Below are 12,870 nucleotides of genomic sequence, written 5' to 3'. Positions count from 1 at the left end.
AGAAAAGTGTGCAGATCATAAGAAGGAAGTTTGATAGCTTATCCCAAAGTGAATACACCCATGGTATTACTACCTCAGGCGAGAAATAGACCATCACCGCCATGCCAGAAGTCAACCCTATGGCCCTTTTCAGGTACCTTTTGTTCCTCCTCCTCCAAGTAATGACTGTTCTAACTTCTGGCACTATAGATTCGTTTTTTTTTTCTTTATTTGAATGTATATAAGTTGAATCATTTATGATGTATTACTTTTGTGTCTTAGACTTCTTTCACACAAAATTTTGTCTGCATTTTCAAAATTTTTATATGTAGCACTGGTTCATCTTTTTTCATTGTTGTATAGAATTTCATTAAATGAATATAACGAAATTTATCAATTCTATTATTGATGGTTTTCTAGATCATTTACTATTTTGGAATATTATGACTAATATTTCTGTAAGCATTCTTATAAATGTTTGGGAGCATGGATGTATGCATTATGCATTTCTGTTGAGCCTACATCCCGACAGTGTATTTGACACCAGGACACATCATTTTTTAAATACATCTTCATCCAAACAAACAAAATCATTTTCAGTAATAATCAATAAAAATCAACAATTATTTTATTTACTCTCTAGCTTTAAAACTAGTAATTAATTTAAAAAACAATAAACTTCAATTTTAAAGATGTTTCTTAAACTAAAATATTGCCTACATGAACAAAAATTTGTACTTTCAAAACAGAAATATTACTTTAAAATTTCTTTTCATTGCCTCCAAATTTTACATTATTTGGGGGCATTATTTTCATATTTCTTTTCTTTTTATAAATGTAATCATATAGTATTTGGTCTTATTTTGTCTAGCTTTTTTCACTTAACATGATTATTTTAAGATTCATCCCTGTCATTTGGTTCAGTAAAATCTTTTCAGTTTTGGCCATTCTAGTGGGCCTGTAGTGACATCTCACCGTGGTTTTTATTTGTATTTCTCTAGTGACTAATAATGTTGAGCATCTTTCCATGTGTTTACTTGCCATCCATGTATCTCCTTTGGTAAGACGTCAATTCAGATCTTTTGGTCATGATTTTTCAAATTGAGTAGTTTGTTTTCTTATTGTTGAGTATTAAGAGTTACTTATATTTTTAGATACAAATCCTTCATTAGATATATGTTTTACTCATATTTTCCCCCAGTCCATGGCTGGGCTTTTCCTTCTCTTAATAATGTTAAATACACAGCAAAGCTTTCTAATCAATAAAGTTCAATTTATCAATTCTTTTACTTTTATGGTTTGTTCTTTTGATGTAATATGTAAGAACTCTTTGCCTAACCCAAAGTCAAAAATATTTTCCCCTATGTTTTTATCTAGAAGTTTTGTAGTATTATGTTTTACATTTACATTTTGAGTTTACTGTTGTATAAGGTTTAAGGTATTCATGAAGATTTACTTTTTGCCTGTGAACATCCAATTGTTCCAACACCATTTGCTGGGTAAAAACCATCCTTGTATTAGTTGACTTAACTGTGTACCTTTGCAAATGATACTTTTATTGCATTTACATTGATTTCTAGAAATATTGAAATAAAATTAATTTTTGTACATTGATCTTGTGTTCTGCAACCTCATTAAATTCATTCATTACTTCTAGTTTTTACGTAGATTCCACTGGATTGTTAATAGTTGGTCACGTTGTGTGCAAATAAAGTTTTACATCTTCTTTCATAATTTGTGTGATTTTTATTTATTTTTCTTGCTTTATTCACCTGGCTAGAACTGTCAGTAAAATTTTCAAAAATAGTGAGAGTAGACATTTTTGTCTTGTTCCTGATTGGAGAGGAAAATAATTCAGCCTTTTACCATTAAGTAAAATGTTCACTGTAGATTTTGTATAGATACTTTTTATCAGCTGAGGAATTTCCCTTGTATTCCTAGTTTTCCGATAGTTTTATTTCTTAGGAATGAATTTTGGACTCTGTCAAATGATACATGAGATGATCATACAGTTTTCCTTTTCTAAATTAGTTAATATGATGCATTACACTGATTGATTTTCGAATGTTAAACCATGTTATTCCTGTGATAAATCCTACTAGTTAAATTTGATTTGCTAATATTTTGTTTAGAAAATTTTCATCACTTGATGAGTGATATTGATCAGCAGTCTTCTTTCTGTGTAATGTTGTTGTCCGGTTTTGACATCAAGATAATACTGGCCTCATGGAATGAGTTGGGAAATAGCCCCTCCTATTCAATTTTCCAAAAGAGAATGTCATATCTGTAGGTATACAAACATCAGAAAAGAAGACAGATAGTGGTTAAACTATGCATATCCAGCTGTGTCCTCGTTCACCAATCAAAAAAGTCACTGTCTGAATAACAATTTGTGCAATGTGTAATGAGAGACCACAAATATTTTCCTACAGGATGTTGCTCATTGAAAAACATGAGGCAAAGGTGAAAGGATGTTTAGCCCTCTATTTTATTTCCCTTTAAAAGCAAACCAATTCAAGTCCATACATCTCTTTAGGAGCAATTCAGGGACCTCTGAAAGGAAAACATATTTTGGAGGCAATGTCTGCTTCAGAAAATCCTTGCCTTCAGGTGAATTCACTTGTTCATGAAGCTAACAAGGGAAAGGCATAGAGAGAGTCATGCTGTCTTCAGTTTACATAGGGGAAAATGGAAAGTAGCAATGAACTGATTCACTCAGGGTTAACGGCAAATCCAGACACCATTAGACCTCTTGCCTCTCACTGTAGTGTTACAGTCATTTCCTGAGTCGTATTTATTTCAGTGAAATTGCTTTTCGCTGTTATCTTACTAGTTACTTTAGCATATAACTCCAAAATAAAATGCAATTTTACAGTAAAATAATTCTTATCAAAAGCAGCCTGCTTTCGGGTGGATGTACCTGGAGATCTTCATTCTAAGTGACGTAAGTCAGAAAGAGAAAGAAAAATACCATGTGACATCACTCATATGTGGAATCTTAAAAAAGAAAAAACAAGACACTAATGAATTTATCTACAAAACAAAAATATATTCACAGACATAATAAAAAAATTTATGGTTACTTGGGGAGTAGGGGGGTGGGAAGGGATAAATTGGGAGTTCAAGATTCGCAAATATTAACTACTATATACAAAACAGATAAACATGTTTCTTCTGTATATAGCACAGGGAACTATATTCAATATCTTGTAGTAACCTATAATGAAACAGAATATGAAAACCAATATATGTATGTATATGTATGACTGACACATTATGCTGTACACCAGAAATTGATGCATTGTAAACTGACTATACTTAAAAAAAAAGTAGGCTGCTTTTAATATAATCCATCTTCTTAATGTTAAATAAAGATCCTGAGGGTTTGCTCCCAGGCTTTTTTTTTTTTTTTTTAGTATTCTCACTCCCCAGATGAAGTGGATGTCCTTTTTATCCCATGCCTTTTCCTCTTGGGAGTCGATCATTTCCAATGTCATAGAATGTGGTGAAGCTGTCATTCAAAATGCCCACTTCACCTGCCACAGAGGTGGAGAGGGGCCCAAATGGGTCCCTCAGAATCTCCTCCCAGGATGCAGGGACTGAGGAGAGTCCTTTTGGGGACTGATGTGATTGCTGAGAGGGAAAGGATCTCTTTCTTCTTAGGAGACATAAGGTGAAAACACCGTGTAAGCCTGAACTGGCAGACTTTTTCTGGAAAATGATACTAAGGGGAAAGAACAGTCCAAAAAAAAAAAAAAATCCACAAGACAGGGTAGAGAAAGAGATGAGAGAGAGAGAGAAGGGAGGGAGAAAAAGAGAGAGACAGGGAGAGAGAGACAGAATTGAAATAATCATTTAAAGATTTAAACATCAGATAACCAGATGAGCCTATAATTCAACTCCTGCTCTTTTCCAGTTTATGAGTCAAGAAATTGCTTTTTGTTTAAGCTAGTTAAGTTTTTTTTCTGTCACTTTCCTCCAAGTGCTGACTACTATTCTGAGTGTTTCTATTCATTTACACAGGCTGACAGCTTACACTGCTCTTCTGTTCCCACTTTAGACTTTTCTCTGCACCCCAGATTCATCTCCATGAATTCCAGGCTTGAATTGGATGACTTAATCCACTGAACTTAACCATGTTCAAGGCCAAACAACTGCTTTCCCCTCAAACCTATTCTTGCCTCCTTCTTCTGCATCTCAGTATGTTGCCATCACTTTTCAGTCGCTCAAGTCAGGAATGAAATTCACCTTAATTACTTGGTCTCCCTCACTCTCCACTGCTACCAACGCATCAGCCAGTCCTGCCATTCTTACTCCTTACATATCACTTGAATCTCTCTCTGCACTTTTCTTAATTTTCACTGCCTTAACCCCAGTCCAACACCACCTCTCACTATACTGCAGAACCTTCGAACCACCTCACACTTTGTTTTGATTCTCTATAATTCAGCATCTGTGTAGCACCTGACGTGAACCTTTAAAACTCTAAGCCAGGTCACTTTAATCCCCTGCTTGGAACCATGTAATTGCTTCTAATTGCACATAAAATAAAATTTGAATCCTTTTTCCTGGTCTAAGAAGCTTTTGCTAACTTTAATCTCGTCTGTCCCCCAGCCCCAGACTCTGTTGTCCAGGTGCTGGTTCCCCCAACACACTGTCCTTGTTTGTCCCCTACCTTCCTTTGGTTGGATGATTCTCCTCCTTTACAGCTTAATCTAGATGATATCTCCTCAGAGAGATCGCCCCTGACCATTCTGTCTAAAGCAATGAACCACCCAATCTACACCATGATTCTCTGCAAAAATTCCCAGATCTCTTACTTCATATCATACATGATAATTAATATTTCTAACTTGTTACTTAGTTGGTTTTATTTTTGTCTGCCTCCCCCCACCAGCCTGGACCCTGTGTCTAACAGCACGCCAGCTACACAGACACGCAAACATTATCTTTTAAATGAATGAAAGAGTAAAAAAAAAATGAATGTACAAATGAATGAATGAATGAATAACACAAAGTACTATGTAAGAACTGGAATAGTGGAGACGAATTTCATTTAGAGTTAGATGAGAAGATTGCTTCGGAATAAGAAGCATTTGAGTTCAACTTTGAGCAATAGCTTTGGGAATGGTGGGAAAAAGGAGATAGCCTGAGAGAATATCCGTGAGAAAATCTGGGTGTCTGAGTGTGTTTGTGTATGTGTGTGTTCGTGTGTGTTTAAGGGACATACACTGTATATGCAAACTCCTAGTGTGGATATGCATGGGGATAGAAAATAAGCCTTGATAGAGAAGATAAGGCCACACTGTGGGTGTCATTGAATACCAAGCCTCACTTAGTTTGGATGGAGCAATAGTTATGAGGGTAATAGAGGATGCATGTGAAGAAAATCGCTGTGGCAATGAAAGGGGGAAGTGACAGATTTGAGGGATATGGTGGTAACACAGACGGACCTTTGGGACAAATGGAATATTATGTGTCAAAAGCTGATCCAAGCTCATGAACCCAAGTGACTAGGATATGGATTCTGTTAACAGAGATGGAATCCTTAGGACGGCGATGTGCAAACTGGGAGGAGGGCAATGAAATTAGAGTTTCTTAAAACATATACATACACAAAGAGCCAGCAGATACTTGGAGAGGCGGTGCTGGATGCTAGCTGGAAAAATCAAAGATAAATAAGTTAATCAGCAACAACTATCAAAAAGACATTTATGGAATGCGTCCTATAGGCTGAGAGCATCAGCCAGAGCTCAGTGCAGGACAGAGAATCCAGTCTAGCTCTTCCTAGCAGAAAATAAGTTAGTATATGTAATATGGGGGATTTGATGTTGATACAACCATTGGAAAGGAAAGAGGAACTTCCTGCCAGAAGTGAACTCTTACCAGGCTTCTGACTTCAAGCTCCTCTGATTCAGTGTTCAGGAACAACTACAGACGCCTACAGGTTAGGAAAACACTGCTGCTATGGCATTCTCCAGGCTGAAGTTATAGCCACCACCACCAGCACGCTGTGGAATCAACAATAAATGTGGGAGTTCAGCTGCTGCGGACCGATGCACTCTGATCCACCCGCTCTGATGCATGAGGGGTCAGTGCCTCCCCTGCCTTGCTGTCTTCCTTCTGCCTTCCAAATATGGTGTAGGTGGGGCTCCTTGGCAGAAGCTATGTGATATCCTGCACTCTCTCGGTAAGTGTGCTAAGGAAATACAGTTCTTAGTCTTCCAGCCCTTAAGTTCCCGGTAAGTGGGACTTCAGGAGGCTAACCCATGGTGGGAACAGAGGCTGAATGCCAGCAGAGAAGATCCAGCAGAGTGGACCTGGGGCAAAGGGCTATACATACATTTTCTCACTCCCTCTTCATCAAGAAATAGTAAGTCATACTATTACCCTCATTTTACGGATAAGAATGTGAAGACATGGACACGTTAAGTACCTTGACATATTTCCATATCTAATAAAGTGGGGGAATTGGATTTGCATCCAGAAAGTCTGACTCAAAAGTCCACGTTCCTTAGTCCTGTGCTGGAGTTTTCTCCTTAGAAATAAACAGTTGAAGAACTCAAAGGAGAGCATGTCAAATGAGAAAATAACACTGAGTCTAGACTTCTGGGTAATTCTTAAATGCAAGAAGCAAGCAGAGGAAGCAGAAATAGTAGTTAAGTGCAGCACATTCACATTCACATTCCAAGGAGGTGAATAAACACCAAGGAGGAATGGTTTATGGTCAGCTGGTTTGAAAACTGAGAAGTCGTCACTCTAGGCAAAAAGCAGACCATTATCATCATTGCTATTATTTAATTCTGAAATGAAGGGCTATAGTAACAAATTCATATGGCGTAGGATAGAAGGGAGCTTTTAATGGTTGAGTATCACATTCCTGGAATCCTACCCCAATGTGCTTTCCCCTTTCTCTTCCCCTTTTTACTTAAAAATCTGTTCTTGGGTCACTCTTACTCATCAAGATCATTAAGAAAACAGAGAACTCAGCTTTTGCTGTTCTAGGGAGCCACAGAATCATGCCCATGTGGCTACTCCGGTTTAGAATGGGTGTTGGCTTTACATGTTCTGATAATATCTATCCATCTTTCCAACTGCCCTCTCTGGAGATACCAAACTGTAGCTGTTATGAGTTCCTTGTTTTACTTTGACTTTGAGTGGGACTGTCACCTACAAAACTCAAGGAACCTTTGCATAAAGACAGAAGAGTACTCCTACTCCACTCAGGCTACTCTTCTGGTTCTATAGTAGGCAGCGTTTTGCTACCGTTCACTATGCATTGTTACCATGGGGTTACCTCCAGCATTGTTCCTGCTCAGACGTAGAGACATGTTAGTATGAATATATATTGATGACGATGACATTACAGAACTTTTTTGCTGCAGGATCAGATACGTTCTTGAAATTCTCCAATAGCAAAACTTCATTTTCTTTACATGCAATCAAGGGCCTCAGTTGGTTAATTTTTTTTGGAACAAGATCTAATTAAAACCTTTTGGGATTTGTCTTCTACTATCTACTGCTATAATGAATTGCAATTTATCATATCTGAAGCCTATAAGGAAAAGTTATCTCATGTGCTCAAATGACTAATATAATCTAGAGGACAAAGATCGATGATTTGCTCAGAGTTGAAGCATTGACATCTGGTTCTTGAATCCTTTTTAAATTATGGTCGATTTTATTCCCATAGAACAGCAACCCTAAAAGATGCATTCTGCTAGTAAATTTGACACTAAACTACCATCAGCTTAAAATCTCTATTGTAATTGTAGTTCATCAGAAAATTAGTCTTTTCTTTTTGAAATATTGTTTAGGCTACCTGCTGCTGTTTAATTTTTAGACATTGCTACATTGATAAAAATGAAAAAAAATGTGTATTAGGGAGAAAAAGACAGAAACATAAAAAATAAAAATCACATTTATTTAAACAAAATATACACACAGTGTACAATGAATATGGTTTACACAGAACAATAAAACAAAATGACATTTCTTCAAATGTCAATATAAAATGATCTAACCTATTTGTGCCTCATTTCCTAGGACTACATTATTGGTTCATCGAGATTATGTAACTAACATTAAAAGAAAACAAATGCCAATGTTTCAGATAAGTACCACACGAATCTGAAAATTAGATGTTAGGTTAAATAAAAGGACAAAATATTCATATGAGAAGTATATGTGTACCAAGCATTGCACGTGTGCAGTGAAAGAGGGGTGTCTATACTGTTACAGACACATGGAGTCTGCCTTTTAGAAGTTTGAAAACTCTTAGACATGAAATGTTTTTTTAATATTGATACTGATATAAAAGCATCATGAGAACAATACAAATAATATAGCAATCTTGCCAATATTTGAGTCAATATTTCCTGCTGTTTAATAAAAACACAATAAGTCATCATTAAAGATGTACTGTTTGGTTGTGCCCTGTTATGACCTTGGAGTAATTCTGGTGATTTTCGGAAGATTGTGAAATGTAATCATACCATGAGTGCGAAAGTGAATCATTTTAAAGACCTACTAGAAGATAAGCAGGATACGGCTGACCAGGTAACATCACTCCTACTAGGTCTTCTCTCCTTTAATGCTCAGTCTCTCTGAGCACCATACTTAACTGTGAGTCTTGTTTTCCCTTGCAAATTTAAAACTCTAAATATTCATGTAATCTATGAAAATTCAAGCTCAGGAGAGCTGATTACATGCAACTTTTTTTAGGTTAATATTGCATCTTATAATTTTTCCTACCGCCTTGTTACTAAGAGCCAAATAGGATTTGTTTCTTTGATATCAGAAATGCTTTAGACTTCCTCTTACTTGCTTAGAAATAAAATTAGAATGATAAAGGTGCACTACGACTTAGAAGGTGAAAATCCAAATTTCCACACCTTAACTCTACACCTAATTGGCCTGCAATATTTCATCTAAAATATTATATTTTTTTCTGTTTCTTAAAGGCAGTTTTTGCTATAGGTAGCATTTGTTTGGACAGAAAGTTCTGAGTTAAATCGTCCAAAGAAACAAAAGCTATAATCGATCGGTACTTCCTTTATAAAGTAATGAAACATAAATATAGGAGGGGAAAAAAGCGTAGCTCTTGCAGACTGCAGCTAGGTTCAATGAATGTGAATTCTGTGAATTCACCTAAAAGTATCAATCAACGACAGGACTCTCAGCATATTATCCTCTTCAGTAGCTCTTAAAGTGTGAAGCCTCCAGCTATTAGGGACGCCTTGTGTTCAATGTATTTGCTTCCCTCTGCAACAACTGCTGACCACAGTTTTTCTCAGACCAGTTTCTTAAATCCGTGATAAAAGTTAATTTATTTCCCAAAAGATTACAAAAGGTGCCTTGTATATTGAACTAAACAATTGATATATCATTTTGTTTGGAAAACAAACACCTAAAACATCTATGTGATTTAGCATACTGCCAGAGTTTAATCTGTTTAATCTAACAGTTTGGTTTTCAACTGAGCTATATTTATTAGAATCTGGGCACAGTAATACGTTACTGTTTTTCCTGCTTTTAGCAAATGCGAAAATCATAAACTTCAAAATTGATACTGAAGTACAAACGCATTTTTAGTGATGCTCTAATGAGGCTAACATCTCCCTGAATTTAGCCTAAAGTTTTTGTGGTTTACACTAAAGCTGCATGGCTGAGATTCCCCTTGCAGAACATTACAGAGAGAGTCTTTTTTTAACGCATCATTACGATAAAATGATTTAATGATGACTAAAATATAAACACCAAATTTTGCTTATAGCCTAATAAGAGTCTTTAAAGAAGGTAAAAACCAAAACAAAACGGTAGCCATCAGAAGATGAGTGATTGCATTTCATGCCATTTTAATAATTTAATACTGCTTCCAATTATTGGTTATCTTCTGGAGAAAAAGTGATGGTGGCATTCAGCTGTGTTCTGGTAAGTGTTTAACAACTGTTTCTCCAGGAGTTACAAGGATGGGTTGGTAGCACTTGGCAGCCTCTGTGGTGTAACGCCCACTGTGGTGAATTTCAAGCTACCAGTGGGATGTGGAGTCAGGCACCGTTAGCACACGCTGATTTGTGCAAATGCAGCTGACATACATAACCTCAAGAGCACAGATGAATAGTAAAAGGCAGTAAAATAATTAGGAACTGGTAAGTTTTAAGTATTACCTTTGTTTTTAATAAAATTTATTCAGTTGGGTTTTATAATTTAATATTTAGTAATTGTGCTTAACAACTGGCTTACAGAATTTAATGATCAACTATCATGAGTCAGCATAAGCCAGTTCCAGCACACCACTGTTAGCCTCTTTTCTCAGCATTTATCGAACTTTATATAGGGAGGGACTTGGTTCTCTAGGGAAGAAAAGTATTACTCTATACAAATCTTTTCTTTTCCACTGTCTTATTCTGTGCAAAACACCATACTTAGCTGAGGGGAAAAAGAGAAGTTCCCTCCATCCAGACATTAGATTTAAGACTTCACACTTCTCCAGAAGAGGAGGTGTTAGTCTTATAAAGTAAGGACTGGAGGTTAGTTACAGGGATCCTGCTCAATCCGGGCAGTTGGTCACTTTAGTACAACTTGTTAGCATGATCAGATGGTTACTCTGCCTCACTGGATTATTGGATTGACCAAACTATTGACATCAGAGAATTGTTTTGGCAGAGTACAGACAAAACTGAAGGTGATATTTCTAAGAAAGAAACAGCTGCATAAGAAATAAATGAATGGGTGCATCTAAGCGTAGGTCTGCTTCAATAAAATACTTCAAATTTTTATTTTTAACTGTTTTGCAGAATATTTTCAGGCTCTGGGTCTTTTGTCGCTGGGTCAAACATAATCAGCATACCACCTTATCTTGTTTTTAAATGTTTTCTGTAGGACTCTAAATAACTAATACAGAATTGCTATCTATATTTGATGATATCAGAGGGTAAACATGTTTTTGAGTAGGAAAAAATTCTCTTGTTTGGAAATATTATTTTCTTAGTTCAGTTTCTGGCTCAACATGATCTTTTAAAATTGAATGACTGGTGCATCTTTCAAATGAAAATGGAAATAGAAAAGCATGACTGAGGCTGTGTTTGTACAAAAGAGATTGAAAACTTTTTGTGTAACTTTTTCTCTTCAACTTAGAAAGAAACTTAAGTTTTCCAAGGATACTTGGAGAATCTCTCAGGAAAGGAGTATTACTGTTGTCAATATGAAATAACAAAGTTCTTAATGAAATCCACTTTTAGAAGTAGCACAAATACAGGCTTCCTATAGGGAAATGCAGATGACTACGCTAATAATAAATAAGAACTGATATGCATTTGGCTTACAGTAAGCTCAACTCTTTGAGAACTTCTATGTTAGCATTTAATGAAAAAGAAAAAAAATTTTTTGAAATGTCTTCCCCAAACAGAAAACCCTACTGTTGGCTTTCTAGTTAATAAATATTTTTCCCATATTTGAATCAAGGTTTCATTTTTAGAAATACAAACAAAAGCTATTGTTTATAAGAATATTTACAGGATGATAATCACCTAAGGTAGCTTGGAGCTCAGAGTACCATTTCATATACCGAATAGGGTTTCACAGTTGTTCAAGGAAACCTCTGTCACCCTAACCTCTTTACCTTAAATCCAGAGGGATAATGAAAATAACCACAAATCCTACCATTTCCAAATGAAATTGAACAATTCAAAGGTTATGTTTAATCAGTAAAATGGAGAATGAGGTACAAAGGAGAATACCAAGATAATTTGTCTATGAATAAATCCACAGCACACAGCATCTTTTTGTTAAAAAGGCTGTAATTAGTCGTTAACTACCTCATGTACAATCCCCAGAAGTCCTTAACTAAAATAATAGATTGACAATTCTGGTATTAAAAGCCCCAAAGGGTTAGCTAAAATTACAGTAATTTGAAAAACCCAGTGTGAGCCTAGAGATCTGTTTGGAATCCTAATTTCAACAGGCGTCTTGTCCAAAGAGCTATCACATCAGTGACGGAAAGCCCCTAAGGTCACCCATTGAATGTGGTCATAATTAAAAGATGTTTGTGTAACAGGTTTTTGGCATTTCCATGGAGGATTTATGCTCTGGATGGCATGCTCCTCAGATGAGGAAGGAAAAAGAATATATTCTTAAAATTTGGAGAAAATAAATTTCATTTGTTCAGACCGTGGTACTCTAAGCTTCAATTCCAGCAATAAACACCAGTTTCTATTTAACTAGCATTCTCCCCCAATTTCTGTGTATATTTAGTGTGGCAACTTAGAGAAGACAGAAGCCACAGGCTAAGAAGGTAAGAAGAGATTGCGTTTATAGTTCTAAAACCATCTAGCTGGGTGATCGGGGGTAGATCTTCTTTATGCTTTAATTTAGGCATTTATAATGGTGTTATACTTGATCTCTAAAAGTAACTTCTAATTTGGATTTTTGGAAAACTTCTGGCGTTATTTTACAGAGGAAGGACAAATTTGAAATTCAGGTTAAGAGAAATAATTGTTTTGGTTTTTCACTAGTTATGGTTGCATATGTTTTAAAAGGCTTATTCACATATGCTAATCTATGCATATTTAGAGCATCTGTATTTCTATACCAAGATGACTGCTAGAAAATACCTCAAAGATACCTTATGGTCTTTCTTGAACTTGACCACGTAAAGTTCAGGCTTATGGATCCATCCAACCCAAGTCAGAGTTTTGAAAAGACACCATGTTTCCAGAAAGTATTTTTACAGCTTTACTAATAACACTGTCCATCTGCCTGGTAAGGAGGACTAGTCACACCGTGACTGGATAACAGAAGTCTTTACAAGCAGGGGGAGGGTACAGCTCAGTGGTAGAGCACATGCTTAGCATGCACGAGGTCCTGGGTTCAATCCCCAGTACCTCCATT

The 12,870-nt window shown here is 36.1% G+C and overlaps 1 protein-coding gene across 1 annotated transcript in view; it reads right to left on the bottom strand.

Moving 5' to 3' along the window:
• The window catches only part of INPP4B (inositol polyphosphate-4-phosphatase type II B), a 687,800-nt gene that overhangs the window by 23,921 nt on the left and 651,009 nt on the right, over positions 1-12,870 (bottom strand). The window lies entirely within an intron of this gene.

The sequence above is a fragment of the Camelus bactrianus genome, chromosome 2 (genome assembly GCF_048773025.1).
Source record: "Camelus bactrianus isolate YW-2024 breed Bactrian camel chromosome 2, ASM4877302v1, whole genome shotgun sequence".
NCBI classification, from domain to species: Eukaryota; Metazoa; Chordata; class Mammalia; order Artiodactyla; family Camelidae; genus Camelus; species Camelus bactrianus.
Note: the sequence above shows the minus strand (reverse complement) of the source record. Positions and strands in the feature narration are given on the sequence as shown.